This window comes from Hippopotamus amphibius, chromosome 9 (assembly GCF_030028045.1).
Source record: "Hippopotamus amphibius kiboko isolate mHipAmp2 chromosome 9, mHipAmp2.hap2, whole genome shotgun sequence".
Lineage (NCBI taxonomy): Eukaryota > Metazoa > Chordata > Mammalia > Artiodactyla > Hippopotamidae > Hippopotamus > Hippopotamus amphibius.
The window spans coordinates 127,230,057-127,243,779 of NC_080194.1; the positions used below are offsets into that span (position 1 = coordinate 127,230,057).

At 44.0% G+C, this 13,723-nt stretch overlaps 1 protein-coding gene across 7 annotated transcripts in view; it reads left to right on the forward strand.

Annotated features, from left to right (window-relative positions):
• Positions 1-13,723, forward strand: part of RBFOX1 (RNA binding fox-1 homolog 1) — a 386,334-nt gene that overhangs the window by 180,710 nt on the left and 191,901 nt on the right. The gene's annotated exons all lie outside the window — the stretch shown is intronic.

Genomic DNA, 13,723 nt, shown 5'->3' on the forward strand with positions numbered 1-13,723 from the left:
CATCTCTGTAGCCCCCGAATCTAGTGCAGGACCTGCCATCCAGAAGATGCCCAATACTTTGCTGCTGAAACAATGGCATGAATATCAAGTTCTTGCCTATTTGAATAGTTCATTGCCCTTGCTTTCTGGCAGTCTCTCCTAATTTCATTTCTTCCAAGTCTAAGTATAATTCATTTTGTGACAGCCTTTTCTTTCCAGTTGGCAAACTATTACAGGCTAAAACTTATGCAATGCACAATGAAAGACAAGGTCATATTTTATCATCTTTGCCTGTTGCCGTAACCATATTAGACATCTTTCTACAAGTGAGGTGAATGAAAGCCAACAGATATTTATCATGTCAAACACCTGATTACAAAATACGGACGAAAAAGAGGGAGGTGTTAAAGAGGAATATGGCAAGTCCCTGCCTTTAAGGAGTTCACAATCTTATGAGAGGCTGATAGTAGGGAAATTGGATAACTGAAAATCCAATCAAAGATTTGGTTCTGGAAATCCATCATAAACAATGTGGGGCTGGTACATAGTTTCTGTATCTTAACAGTGTCATGTCTCCTCAAGGTCATGGGCTGTTTCAGCTATGTTTAGGGTCCAGCTTTGAGAAGGAACCAAAGAAGAAAGAGAAGAAGTGTTGATTCATGTCCCTGGGACATACACTTTCCTGATAGGTAGAAAATTCAGTTTTCATAATGGGATGTGAGTGCAAATGATTCTGAATCCATTCATGTACAAGACAATGGTATCTACTTCTTGCATTGGTTTGTATCTAGGATGTTTACTTTTCCCTTCACTAGACCATTTCATTATCTGTAACACAATTCCAATGGGAAGAGTATATGATTCTCTTTCTAGCAGTGAGACTTAATGCTCCCAATTTCCCAAATCTAATGGCAGACCCTTGGTGATGTTCTTAGTGGGATGCTGTACTTAGCAACATCCACAGTGGAGCTGGTACCTCTCTGGGCTACTTGGTTCTGGCTGTATGTACAGCAATCTCCTCTCTTACAAAAAAAACAAACAAAAAAAAAACAAAAACAAAAAAACTGCCTTACACCAAATCTATTAATTTCCTATTTTAGAAGCAAGCAGAGAATCCCCTGGATAGCTATGATGGAATAAGTAACACAGTGGTATTATCCCAAGTCATATCTGCAGGGTAACTGTAAGCAAGCTATTTAAGGGAACACAAGCCATTCTTTTCCTTTTGTGGATTTGGTTAAATGTAGTAATATTAGCAATCGTGCAAGTCTTTGAAATGCATCTTGAATATAAATTTGACACTGATGTTACCCTGGTGGTGGTGGTTGATGGTGTGAGAACTTTTTTTCTCTTCTTTAGAAAATAGCTGGCTGTGAAAGGAGATAGATTGTGATAGTGAAAGTCTTCTCAGGATTGAAGGCTTCCTCTATATCCAGGAGATGAAGGATCTTTATTTAATAATGATTTAAAATACGTTTATCTGTTCTTTCCCTTATGAAAACAGTTTTTGCTAATATTTACTTGCTTGGTTCAATTGTCAATTAGTACATCTGCCTTTCTGTCTGCACCACTATATTTGGGACAGGGGTGGGCAGCTCCAGCTGTCATTCAGAGGTAGACAGAAATGGCAGTGAGGTGATGGTATTGATGACAAAAAATGACAGCTGAACTTTTGCTGCCCTAACTTCCCCTTGTGTTTGCAGCCATGTAAAGTACTGGTCCTACAAGGTCAGTTTCTGGTTTTGACAGTTTCCTATAGTTATGTGAGAGGTTACCATTGGGGGAAACCGGATGAAGGACACACAGCAGCTTTCTTGGTTTTTTTTTCAACTTCTTGCTTTGGGGTCAGAATTGGATTGGTCCAAATATGAGTTTCAGCATGCACTACTGGGGCGACCTCAGATTATTTGCTTAGCCTCTCAAAGCTGCCCATCTGTAAAATGAAGATAATGATTGAGGCTGTGGGGCGCATTGAGGGAGTTACACTTATACAACATTTAGGGCAATGGAGAACTTATGTTGAGAGCCGTTCTAATTATGTCCTTGTTGTTATTAATAATGTCATAATCACCATCATCATCATTAGCACTATTACCCCACTTGGATTCTAGATCTTGGGATGGCAGGCATAAGATCTTGTGCCTTTTTGGTAACCTCCAACTTTGGGTAGAATGCTTCAGAAAATATTTTGTGATTGAATTATTCTACCATAACCTGTACAGATATCACCCCTAATCTTAGCCAACGAAGAGGTCAATCATTGCATCCTCAAAAGGACTTCAGCTTTGGAGAAACACATGGATTTGAGGTCTGCATCTTCCACTTACTAGCTTCCAGATTTTTTGCTTCTCTACCTGTGAAATGGGTATGATGAAACTAAGTTTAGTAAAAACATAGCTCCTTAGAGATGAAGTTAGATAATGTATATCAAGTGACTACCATTGTCTAATGCTTAGAATGAACTGAAAGAATAACAGATGCTCTGGCTGCTACTTTTTATCAATAATGGGCAATAATAAGGCATTTATAGCTATTTCGCAGACAGAGAGGTGAAGCCCCATGCTTCATGGCTTTCCAACAAGAAGTCCTTCAGGACAATGTTGCAATATATCTTTTTTTTTTTAATAAATGTATTTAGTATTTATTAGCCGCATTGGGTCTTCATTGCTGCGCACGGGCTTTCTCTAGTTGCGGCCATTTGGGGGCTACTCTTTGTCAGGGTGCGCGGGCTTCTCGTGGTGGCTTCTCTTGTTGCGGAGCACAGGCTCTAGGCGCACTGGCTTCAGTAGTTGTGGCGCATGGGCTGAATAGTTGTGGCTCTCAGGCTTTAGAGTGCAGGCTTAGTAGGTGAGGCACACGGGCTTAGTTGTTCCGCGGCATGGGGGATCTTCCCAGCCCAGGGCTCGAACCTGTGTCCCCTGCATTGGCAGGTGGATTCTTAACCACTGCACCACCGGGGAAGCCCATTGTTGGGATATTTCAATGGGGAAATTTTATTCCACAGTGCGGAGCAACAGTTGGTGGTTTGACCTTGTCTCTCAGTGCCCTGAGGTGCTGGATGATTCAAAGCATGTCTTGGTCTTAATAGGGCTAAAGGGACTCATTTGGGAATTTTTCATGCAGCAGAACATTTTGAATACATGCACGTGCCACTCTTTGAAATGCTCAAGGCAATAGCAGTGAGAAAAATAGCAGAGGTTGCTGCTCTCATAAAGCTTACAGTCTAGTTGGAGGCAAACCTCAAAATATATGTTATATAAAAATAAAGATAATGTCAAAATCAAGATGTACATCATATCAGACTTTGACAACGATTTCAAAAGACAAGTCAGGGCCCTCTGAGACCCTGGGGCTGCAGTGAGCAAGAGAAGGAAACCCATGTTCTTAAGTGCCTGACACTGTTGTCTGGAAACTTCGCTTGCTCCAGAGGCTGCTAATTTTTTAAACGACAAGCACGTTTCTCTCTGGACATGTATAACCTCATAAGCAACCATATCAAGACTCCTGGCGAGTGCAAAGTGCCACAGATAGTTGATTGTCACTAACTTTTAAGGCGCTGAGAAAAACAACCTCGACTGCCTTCTGTGACTCCAAATGGAAAGTCCGGATGGAACATTTTGCAAACATGACACCTCATCATGGCAAGCCTGCCGCCCACTCAGCTGGTTTGTATTTCTGGGGCTGGTGTTTGTCAGTGGCGGCAAGAAGGCTCCTGGCCTCTTTCCCCGCTTCCCGCCGAGGCCGAGGCCGGGGAAGTGAAATGAAACAAATTGCTTCCACTTGAATCTGTGACATGGACGCCTCTTCTCTTCGTTGTTTGTTTGTTTGTGAATTATGGCCTCAGAGCAGTTTCAGAGTTCTTTGTTCAAGAGATGCTTTTCTATAAGCCACTGTAGTTAAGAAACCAAGGTTTTGTATGTTGACCTAATTGAGGTCAGATTTGAACCCATTGCCAATGGTTGAAGGATGTGGAGCTTAGGAGTCTGATGGATTTGGGTAACTAACACTTACTCGTTGTGTGAATAGGAGGAAGTAACTCCACCTCCCTCGAAAAGGGAATGACAGTATGTACCACTGGGTTCTTATTAAATAAAATAATTATAAATGAAAAGGCAAGGCTGCTTTGTTGACTTTTGTATCCCTGGTGCTTAGAACAGTGACTAGTAACATGCTCAAGGAAAGTTTTCTCATTACCGTCACCTTCATCTTCAGTACCACCATCATCTCCATCTTTATCATCTTCAGCATCACCAACATCTCCATCCTCACTATCATCACCATCATCTCCATCCTCATCTTAGTATGTATTCAGTAGCAGGAATTCTTCAATAAGACCAAATCAGCATCAAGTTCTGGTTTTGCCACTAATCAAATGTCCTAACTCCCATACTGGGAAATATTTTTTTTACCTGTTTGAAGCCTCAGTTTTCTTACCTTTTAAAGAGACCATAATATCTATCTCTTGGAGGTGGTTGTGGGATTAAAGTGCTTGGCACACGGTAGAATCCAACACACCTCCTCGTGTATTCTCTAGAGGAAGCACTTTGCCGGAATAGAAGGGGGACTGATTTCGTCCCCACAATGGGGCATATATGCTCACAGAGATTTCTAGATTATAAAACACATTCCTGTAGATTTTATCCCTAGAGCATCACAGGAGCCTCGTTGAGAAAAAGAATATGTATTATTATTTATATTAATAAATGAGGAAACGGGGTACATGGAAGTTGAACGACTTGCCAATTGTTCCACCATTATGCTCCTGACTTTTCAACACTTGTCTCTGATTCCATAGTCATAGCACCAATAAAAGGTTAGATGGTAACAAACAGGGAAATTACCCAGCATAGTGTTTTTTATTTTATTTATTTTATTGCAATCCATAAAAGATTTTATGTTGCAACCCAATTCACCGACATAAAAGTTTCATGAAATAGTTCTCTACTTTTCTAGTCTATTCTTTTCCAGTGTGGTATCGTTTATTTCATTTAAAGAATATTGGTGTGATAACCCCCTGCATGTTTTACATCCCAAAGGATCACACCTATAGTTTGAAAAACAATAACGTTACCCCTTCCCCAAGATTGTGTATGGGGATAATCTGGGGCACCTTTACACAGTGCCCAAGCCTGGCTCCCGCCCTCGGAGATTTTAAGCCAGTGGGTCTGGGGTGGAGTCCTAGTATCTGGCTCTATAAGAACACTTCGGTCTCTGGAGTGTTCTTCTAGAGCCAGATACTAGGACTCCACTCCACTAGGCTAAGGAACAATGTCCTACTACATCACTCTGCTTGCTTCCACCTGAAACACTCTTCTCTGTTGGATGTTTTGACTTTTTTTTTTTTTTTTTGCATTTTCCTTGTCACTTCCCAGAACACTCTTTACCAGGGAATTTGTCTCGGTCTCATCCCTTTTGCTTTCTAGGAGAAAGCAAGACCCCCTATAGTTTGGGTGAAGGACAGAAGTTTAGCTTTTCAGGTGTCAGGAGGACAAGGAGCTTATGGCTCATGGGAATGACTGCTGAGTCCACCTACTGGGCGAGAGTCCTGGGAAGAAGGGGCTCTGATCCTCTGATAATGCGGTTCTGAGAGGGGAGCTGACATGCCTTTAAGGAACCTGAAAGGGCTGCTTAATTTAATCCTGCATTAGAGGCATCCCTGCAGTGTGATTGGAAATGGAAATGTCAGGATGGCACAAATACTGTTTATCCAGATTTTCCTTCCAACCCTGGTGAGCTGAGAATTTGGAAAAAAAAAAAAAAAATCACCCAGGGGCTCCCTGAACTAGTACCACCAGCAGATCAGCAGGAAAGTGGAATTCTTCTGGGCAGTCTCCTCCGCCCTCACCTCCTCCTCTGTTATACAATTTAATTACAAGTTTAATCACTTCAGAAACCCCATCCATTCCCTCCAGTGTAGCGAGATCCCTCCTTTCCAAGCAGGCATCTTGGTGGTAAGCAGCCGTCCACGGGAAGAGTGGATGGGACTCTTGAAACCTCTCCCTCGACAAGCCAGCAAGACATGACTAAATAAAACCTGAAATTGTGTTGACATTTCACTGCGTTTGTTGTAGTTTTAATAATAAAGGAAGAACAAAGTATTTGTAGCTTTAAAAAAAGAGGCAGCATTTGGCATTGAAATCGCTGGGGATTTTTTGTATGGGGTTTTATTTTTGCTCATTGGGAGAGAAGAAAAAAAAAACAATGAGCTAGGAAGAGACAGAAGTTCAAGACGGAAGAAACAAGACAGGCTCTGCTTTTCCTTTGTCACCTTGGTCACCACTGGGGTTCTGTGGTCAACGGTGGGTTCCTTTCTTGAAAGCCTGCAGCTCCTCTTGCCTGTGTGGTCCTTCGGGACAAAGATGGTTTTGGATTTCGCTCACCACGTTATGGAATGTGATGGATGAATCTGTTTATACAGCGCGTCTTATGAAGCAGGGCGCTGTGTGTGTTTGTTTTCCTGTGATTTGATTTCTATCGTGATCTTCTCACAATTACCCTGCAAAGTCACTTATCATGCTCCCCATTAAACAGAAGCAAAAAAACCTGGAGCCCAGGGCATTGCAACAACTTGTCAAGATCACACAGCGAGTCTGCCAAGGAGCCAGGCCTTCACATCTTCCAAACACTCGCCCGTGACAGTATTTTAAGATCAATTTACAATTAACCACTCAGCTTTGTTATAAATTTATCTGCAATGTTCTCACGGTATTTTTTTTTTTAAATTTGCCCATCACCATCTCTCGTCTCTCTTTGAGCTCTGTCTTCATCCCTCTTCTGTCTCCTCCCCTATTCCCCCCAGCATCCCTCCCTCCCCTCCTGAAAGTATAAAACAAAATAGGATGGTCGCAAGCTTCCCAGTGGATTTCCTAACTTTGCATACCATATATTTAGTTTAGTAATGAAAAATTCCAGCTCCAGGCGGTGCAGAGGATAGCATTTCTAATGTTTTTTAAACAGCTATTAATGTAGTCGAGCGCTGTGTGGTTTTTTTTTTTTTTTTCCTCCCTTCCTCTATATAATCATCTGCTCAGTGTACACTCTGAAACTGAGAGCAGAGGCCAGAGGAGGGGCAAACTGTGATTGATGGGCCAGGCTCAAGGAAGGAGTCCCATCTGGGGTTGGTTTGGGGAGCAGTCAGATGTTGAGGGGGAGGTCAGCCAGGCGGCCTCTGCCCCCCCTCCTTCCACACCCCCGCCGTCCCCACGTTGCACAGCGCACACACCCTCGCTCGTAATAGAGGCTCCCTTCGGGCAGATGCTTTGTGGTGTGACACTAGAACAGCTGCTAAGTTTATGGAGGAGAAAGGAAGCAGGATGGTACAGCAGGTATTTTTTCCCCCATTTTCTATTTCACTTGAAATTGTGATTTGAATGAAGCGGAAGTCTTTCCTTGTATTAAGTCTCTGTTACTCTCTCTGTGATGTGGATTCTGCTCCTTGAATCATTCCGGGGGGTGGAAAGGAGAGGATTTTCAGCCAAGTGTGTGTGTGTGTGTGTGTGTGTGTGTATGTGTGTGTGTATGTAAGCTTTTCTGCTTGATGGGTGGAACTGAGCCGGCCTTAGAACCAGCAGGTTAATGATGTAATTTTGCATTTTCCTTCTTGGTTTCAATGCCCCCAGGGGCATGATGCAGTTTAGTTTTCTTCGGTCCAGCACTGGAGGCTTTCTCTGAATATGTGCAATTTCTTGCCAGAGAAGTAGAACAGACCAGGCTAAGAAACTAAAGTAAAGCAAACTGTCAGCAAGGCGGAAAACTGCAGGCAACGGAGAATAGTTAGTTTCCTCCTGCAAGTCCGGATTGGTGGGGGCTCCTGTGTCAGGAGAGCCTGCTTCCCAGGCAGTGGAGACAGATGTAATCAGCTGGTTTATGAGGGTTGAACCATTCCTGTGCCTTTCTTCATTATAGGGGCTGTGTTTGGACCAGAAGAGGTTTGGGGGTGGGGGGACAAGAAATGGACTGAGGACAAATAAATTCCAGAAGCAAAAGGAGAAAGGATGCGCCAGAAGTTTGACCATTAGAGCTGGGAAACACACACACACACACACACACACACACACACACACACACACGCACACTCCCAGAAGAGAAAGAAAAACTTAAAGTCCACCTTGGCAGGCACTTTCCCCTGCTCAGTGAAAGTCAGACAGTTATGGTGAAGAGAATAAATCCATTTTGTGCTCTGCCACGTAAAGACTATTTTCTGCAGTTGAAAGTAGTTTGCGTTAGATTTTGAGCCAAAGTAGTTTGCCAAGTCTGATGGGCTGCCACTCTTATTCGTTTATTAGTTTCCCCAAATTACTTTATTTAAACCACTCAGGGCCATGCTTGGGGGAAGAGGGATGTCTAAAAAAAACAAAAACAAAAAGCGCCTCCAGTTTTCTCTGACTCTGTCTCCTGAGAAAATTAAGGGTGTAGGATGTTTCAGTGACCAAGGAAATTCTCCTTGTATTTGAGGGGCGCCTTTCTGAGTACCTGCATGCAGCAGAGTCCCCACACCTTGCTAATGGTCAGAGTACTGTATTTGTCTTAAAATAGCAATAATTCCCTGGCTATGTCATGCTTCCGTAAAATATTTAAATTGAAATGGCATTTTTTTTTCCTTTGGTGCATCAGACTTGGTTGCATTTTAATAATCCTTTTTCTCTCTGTAACTGGAGTGCAAACTACCCATCAGGGTGTCTTGGGTAATGAGGGGTCCCACGTCATCTGGCTGCTGTTGGGTTGCTGTTCTAATTGAGGTTTGGTGCATGAGGATGAAGAAGCTTCTTCTCCATTTATCCCAATGGATGTTCTTGATTTCAAGCTCCTACCTAGTTCTGCAGCAGCAATGGTGGGTTTTAAAAATGAGATTTTGGCTTCTTTCCCCCCTTTTGTGTATTCAGCAGCTACTCAGGAAAGTCCAGGCACTGAAAATTTGATGCTAGGTTGGCAAAATCACTTGAAGCACTCCCTCGATGATGTGGGGATCCACGCAAAGCAGAATCACCCTCCCCATACACGCAGAACACCCACAAGCACCCTGACTCGGTAAACATCAGAATCTCTGTGATCATTCCACTTATTTAAGGAAAAGTGGGGGTTTGGCATTAGAAAAGAAGAAAGAAGGCAGCTTCTGCAAATGAGGGAATGTCTAGCCAGAATGCTCCAAATAATTGTTGCCTGTCATCGCCACCGACGTGAAATTGGCTTTAGCTTTCCACTAGGACCTTGTTCCCGTGCCTAAGATTTGCTTTGACCTGGAGTGGAAAAGATACCCTTAACGTGAATATATTTTCCCAGAAAATCCTTTTCAGGCAAGCTAAGAATCCAGGAACATCGCTATGGAGGAAAGAAAGACATCTCTGAAGCCCTTAGAAGGTGAAAAAATAATTCCAGGGGAAGTACAATTGATCTTAATTAAATATTAGCTGTAATTAGCCCAAAGTGCAAATGATGGGAATATTAATTAGGGTCTCTCTGGAATGGCTGTCAGTGTTAATAAGTAACTGTGGGGGGTCCCACCAACATCTGTTTGAGAACTCCAGGAACGGGAGTGCATCCCGAGCTCCATGGACTTGAATGCTCCCTGTAGGTTCCTTGGCTACTATGGACACCGTCTCTAGAGCTGGACACCTTGGGTTTGCCAGATTGGCACAAGCTTTGGTAGAGGTTGGTGGTTTGGCCTGGCTCCGGTGGTGCCCCGACTTGGTCCCTGTAGCCTCAGAGGCTTCGGAAGCCTGGCTTTGGGCTTGAGGTGACAGAAGTTTCCCAGGCTGCTGCTCTAACACTCGCCAAGAGTTACCCATCCCTCCCCAGTCTGGCTATTGGAACACTGGCCTCTTTAAATCAAATACCTTAGCACCTGCCTTCCGCACAGGGTGTAGCATGCTACCAGGTGGAAAACAGGTCTCAGGGTCATGGAATATGTGACAGAGAGTGGTTTATTTATTTAAACTTGGGAATGCATCTCCCCAGCACGGGATCTTTTAGCCAGATGAGAGATACCTTGGTGTAGGATAAACACGGGGTCTGGTTCAGCTCATGGCCTCCCTTAGAGGTACCTGTGGCTGCAACCTCGCAAGATAATTTCCCAGCTCTGGGCTGCACAGTATCCTTCACAACAAAATAAAGTGGGATTAGAGATGCAGTGCATACAAAGTAGAGAGTCTAGACTTTGGCACTATTAACCTTTGAGGCCAGAGACTCCTTGGTGGTTGGAGGGGGCTGTCCTATGCATTGTAGGGTGTTTAGCAACATCTCTGGCCTCCACCCACTAGATGCACCCACGGTGGCACCACTTCTTCCCCAGCTGTGACAAACAAAAGAGTCTCTAGTCATTGCCTAATGTCTCCTGGGAAGCAGTCACTCCGGCCTAAGGACTGATAACAAAGCACCAAGCACTGTGCTTGGCACCCAATAGGTCTGAGTGTCACTCGCTTTGTCTTCTGAGCTCTGGTTTGGAGAAAAGGATGCCTTTCAGATGGAGCACAGAAGTCTGAAGCCATCATAGTTCTTCTCACAAGCTCACTTCTGCTGAGTTTGAAGCATGCGTGTTTACAAGGCCGATCTGGTGATGGAAAGCACATTCTGGAAAAGATCCTACAACACCCTTCTTTCACCATCCTTAATGCTGCCAATCTCCAAGTCTGGCTGAGCCACCCCCTCCTAGGTTGAGGTAGAAGACACCCCCTTTCTCTCCCTACTTCACCACCAACTGTATTTCCTGCCCAAACTATTTGTGCAACAACGGCTTCTTAATTGATGTCCCTGTAATTCATGACAACTCTGCCATAATGGTTAAAAAACCTTTTCTGCAAAGGGCCGGAGAGTTAAATAGTTTAGGCTTTGTGGGCTATATGGTCTCTGTTATAGTGACTTAACTCTGCCATCAGAGCATAGTGAGGGTGGTTGTGTCCCAGTAAAACTTTATTTACAAAAACAAGTCATGGGCCAAATTTCTTCCAGGGCTCATTTGCCTCTCCTATTCCCCCCACCCCATCCTGTTGCCAAAAGAAGCCTAACAGAGCCTAGAATTCACTAGCCAAACAAGCATTCACTTAACAAACACTGGTGCATGCCGACTTTGCAGCCAGCATGCTGCTGAACCCTAGTGATGGAACAGAGAATGCGACACAATCTCCTGCCCTCAGGATGCTCACAGGCAAATCAGCAGGTGATGGCGGCACCTGGAGTTACGTGGGAGGTGACCACAAGCTGCAGTGAAGCTTAGAGGGCAGGTGATTGATGTGGTTTAAGTGTCAAGGGAGACTTCCTGGGGGAGGGAGCTCTTGATCTGGGACCTTGAAGAAAAGCCAGGCAAGGGAGTGGGGGAGGACTTCTCAAGCAGAGAAGGCAGTGAGTGGGAAGATGTGGTAGTGTTGAGAGGATGTAGAGACCATAAGCTTTCTGAGGGCAGGCCCTTTCCTCTCCCGTACAGAGAAGGGTCAGATACTAGCAAGAAGCCTTTGCTGTTTTGTGGGAGCCTGCAGGACTGGTTCACTCTTGCTGAGATTGCTCTGCGGTGAGGAAAGGCCACATGGGCACATATATTCCTGTGAAAGTGTTTCTACTGAAGGTGGAGGAAGGAAACCTTTGCTTTTATGACCTTCTCTCTCTACCTTTGATCCTGTGATCATTTCATGTTCCCCTGGAGTTTTCACAAGTCTATCTTTCAATTCAGAGATAAGCGAGGTGGGAGATAGGGGAAGCTGAAACAGACCTTTGGACAGAAGTGGAATCTGTCCCAATGAATGTCTCTTTGGAGGGTTCTCAAGGTCCCAAAATTTCTCATCAGCCAGAAAGAAGTAGCATCCTTATGGAATTTCTGTGCACAAGGATATATTCCTTGAGCAGCCCTGTTGAAGAGAAGGATGCTAGTTTGCTCATACAGAGAAGAGGATTTTTTGGTATTAGTCAAGACCTTTTTGGTTGCAAGTAAAGGAAAAACTGGCTTACACTAAATAAGACATTTACTGACTCATGGAACTTAAACAAGCAGTAGCATTACTGACTGCAGGAAAAACTGGATCCAAGACATCCAATGATGTCAGCGGGACTCAGTGGATCTGTTTCTCCATTTCTGGGCTCTGTTTTCCTCTGGGTTGGCTTCTGCTTTAGGGAGGCCCCCTTCAAGAGGCAATTCTTGGCAGGTCCAGGCTTACATTATTTTTCCAGCTGCCAATCATCATAGTGAAAGAACTTCCTCCCCAAACTCCAGCCAAGTCCCAGGATTAAGCCTCATTGGAGTTGCTAGGGGTTAACTCACTAACCAGCATAGATAGATGGGCAAGATCCAAAATCACTGTGACTGTGAGAGCAGAGCCCTCTGATTAGCCAGATGGGGTTATGTGACCGCATCTAGATGTAAGCAGAGGTGGGGCTCAGCCACATCTTTACAACGTGGGCTGGGAGTGGAAGTGTGCCCTAAAAGGAAACAAGGCATCATCCTTGAAGAGGAGTGAACAGTTAGCGTCAATGACAATAAATGTGGTTTCCCAAGGACAGACACGGTTAACTTTCCATGTCAAGTGATCCAATCCCAGCACAGAGAGACCCTCACAGACCCAAGTGCTATGAAAACACATTGCCAAGAAAGAGATGGCTGTGCATTTTTGCTTCTGATGGCACAGACATTTGGAGAAATTAGTCTGGGGGAGGAAAGGGCCTGATGGGAGTGTTTTTACTTGTAAAATGTTTTAAACTTATCCTAAGCCTCGTTCTCTTCCAAGTGTCATCTTTAACATTCTAATTAAGGCTCCTTCTAAACAAATGCACCAGCTCCTTGTGCCGCTCTGAGAATAAACTTTTTTTTCCCCCTCTCGGTCATAATGGTTTTTGCTGCTCTCAAGTTGCTTTGGCTGAAGAAGCTCTCAAATGTTGGTGGCGGGGACCTGGGAGATGTGAGCAATTCTGACATTTTTGCCCTGGTATCATTATAGGAGGGCTGAAGTCACATCTAACTGACCACAGACAATGGGAGAGGCAGCTATTTGGTGTGCTTAATTGCTAAGCTTTCCCTCTCTCTCTCTTTTTCTGACTGTGCAATCGCATTTCTTAGGACCATGGAAAATTTAGACCTCTGGGCTACAGTCCCTGATGTCTTGTGTGTGTGTGTGTGTGCGTGTGTGCATGTGTAGGGTAGTAAAGTTATGGGAGTGGGGGTGGAGAGAGAGAGAGATGTTTCCTGAAATGGAAGCATCTGAATTCCTTTTTTTTTTTTTTTAAATCCTTGACTTGACTGTAATTATCACACTGCATGTTTTGCCTAGATTTGAAGGGCGAATTGTTATATAATACTCTGCTTACAAAAAAAAAAAAAAAAAGTAAGTCAGGGAATGGGGCGAGGCATTGATTAATGAGGCGAAGAGTTCAGTCCAGCATTTTGCAGAGATACTTAACATGAGACAATCACAGAGGGCCATCTTTGTCCAAATTAGGCCTTGAATTTTCATCAGCTGCTTCATGTTGGCACTGGGAACATCACACACGCACACACACACACCGTGACCGTTGCAAGGACCACCCCCCCATCCCATTATGTGAGCCAAATCCCATAAAATGTTGATTGAATTCAAATGCTCACACGAATTGTCTCTTCTCTCGAGAACACACACGTGCAATTTAATCTCTCTTGGCATTTTAAGTATCAAATCAAGGCTCTGCTGTCACCGGCGACAACTGCATGCTCACACGTTCCAAAACGGGAATGAAATTAGAAAGATCTGCCAGAAAAATCCAATCCAGTAATAGTGCAGACCCTCACAGT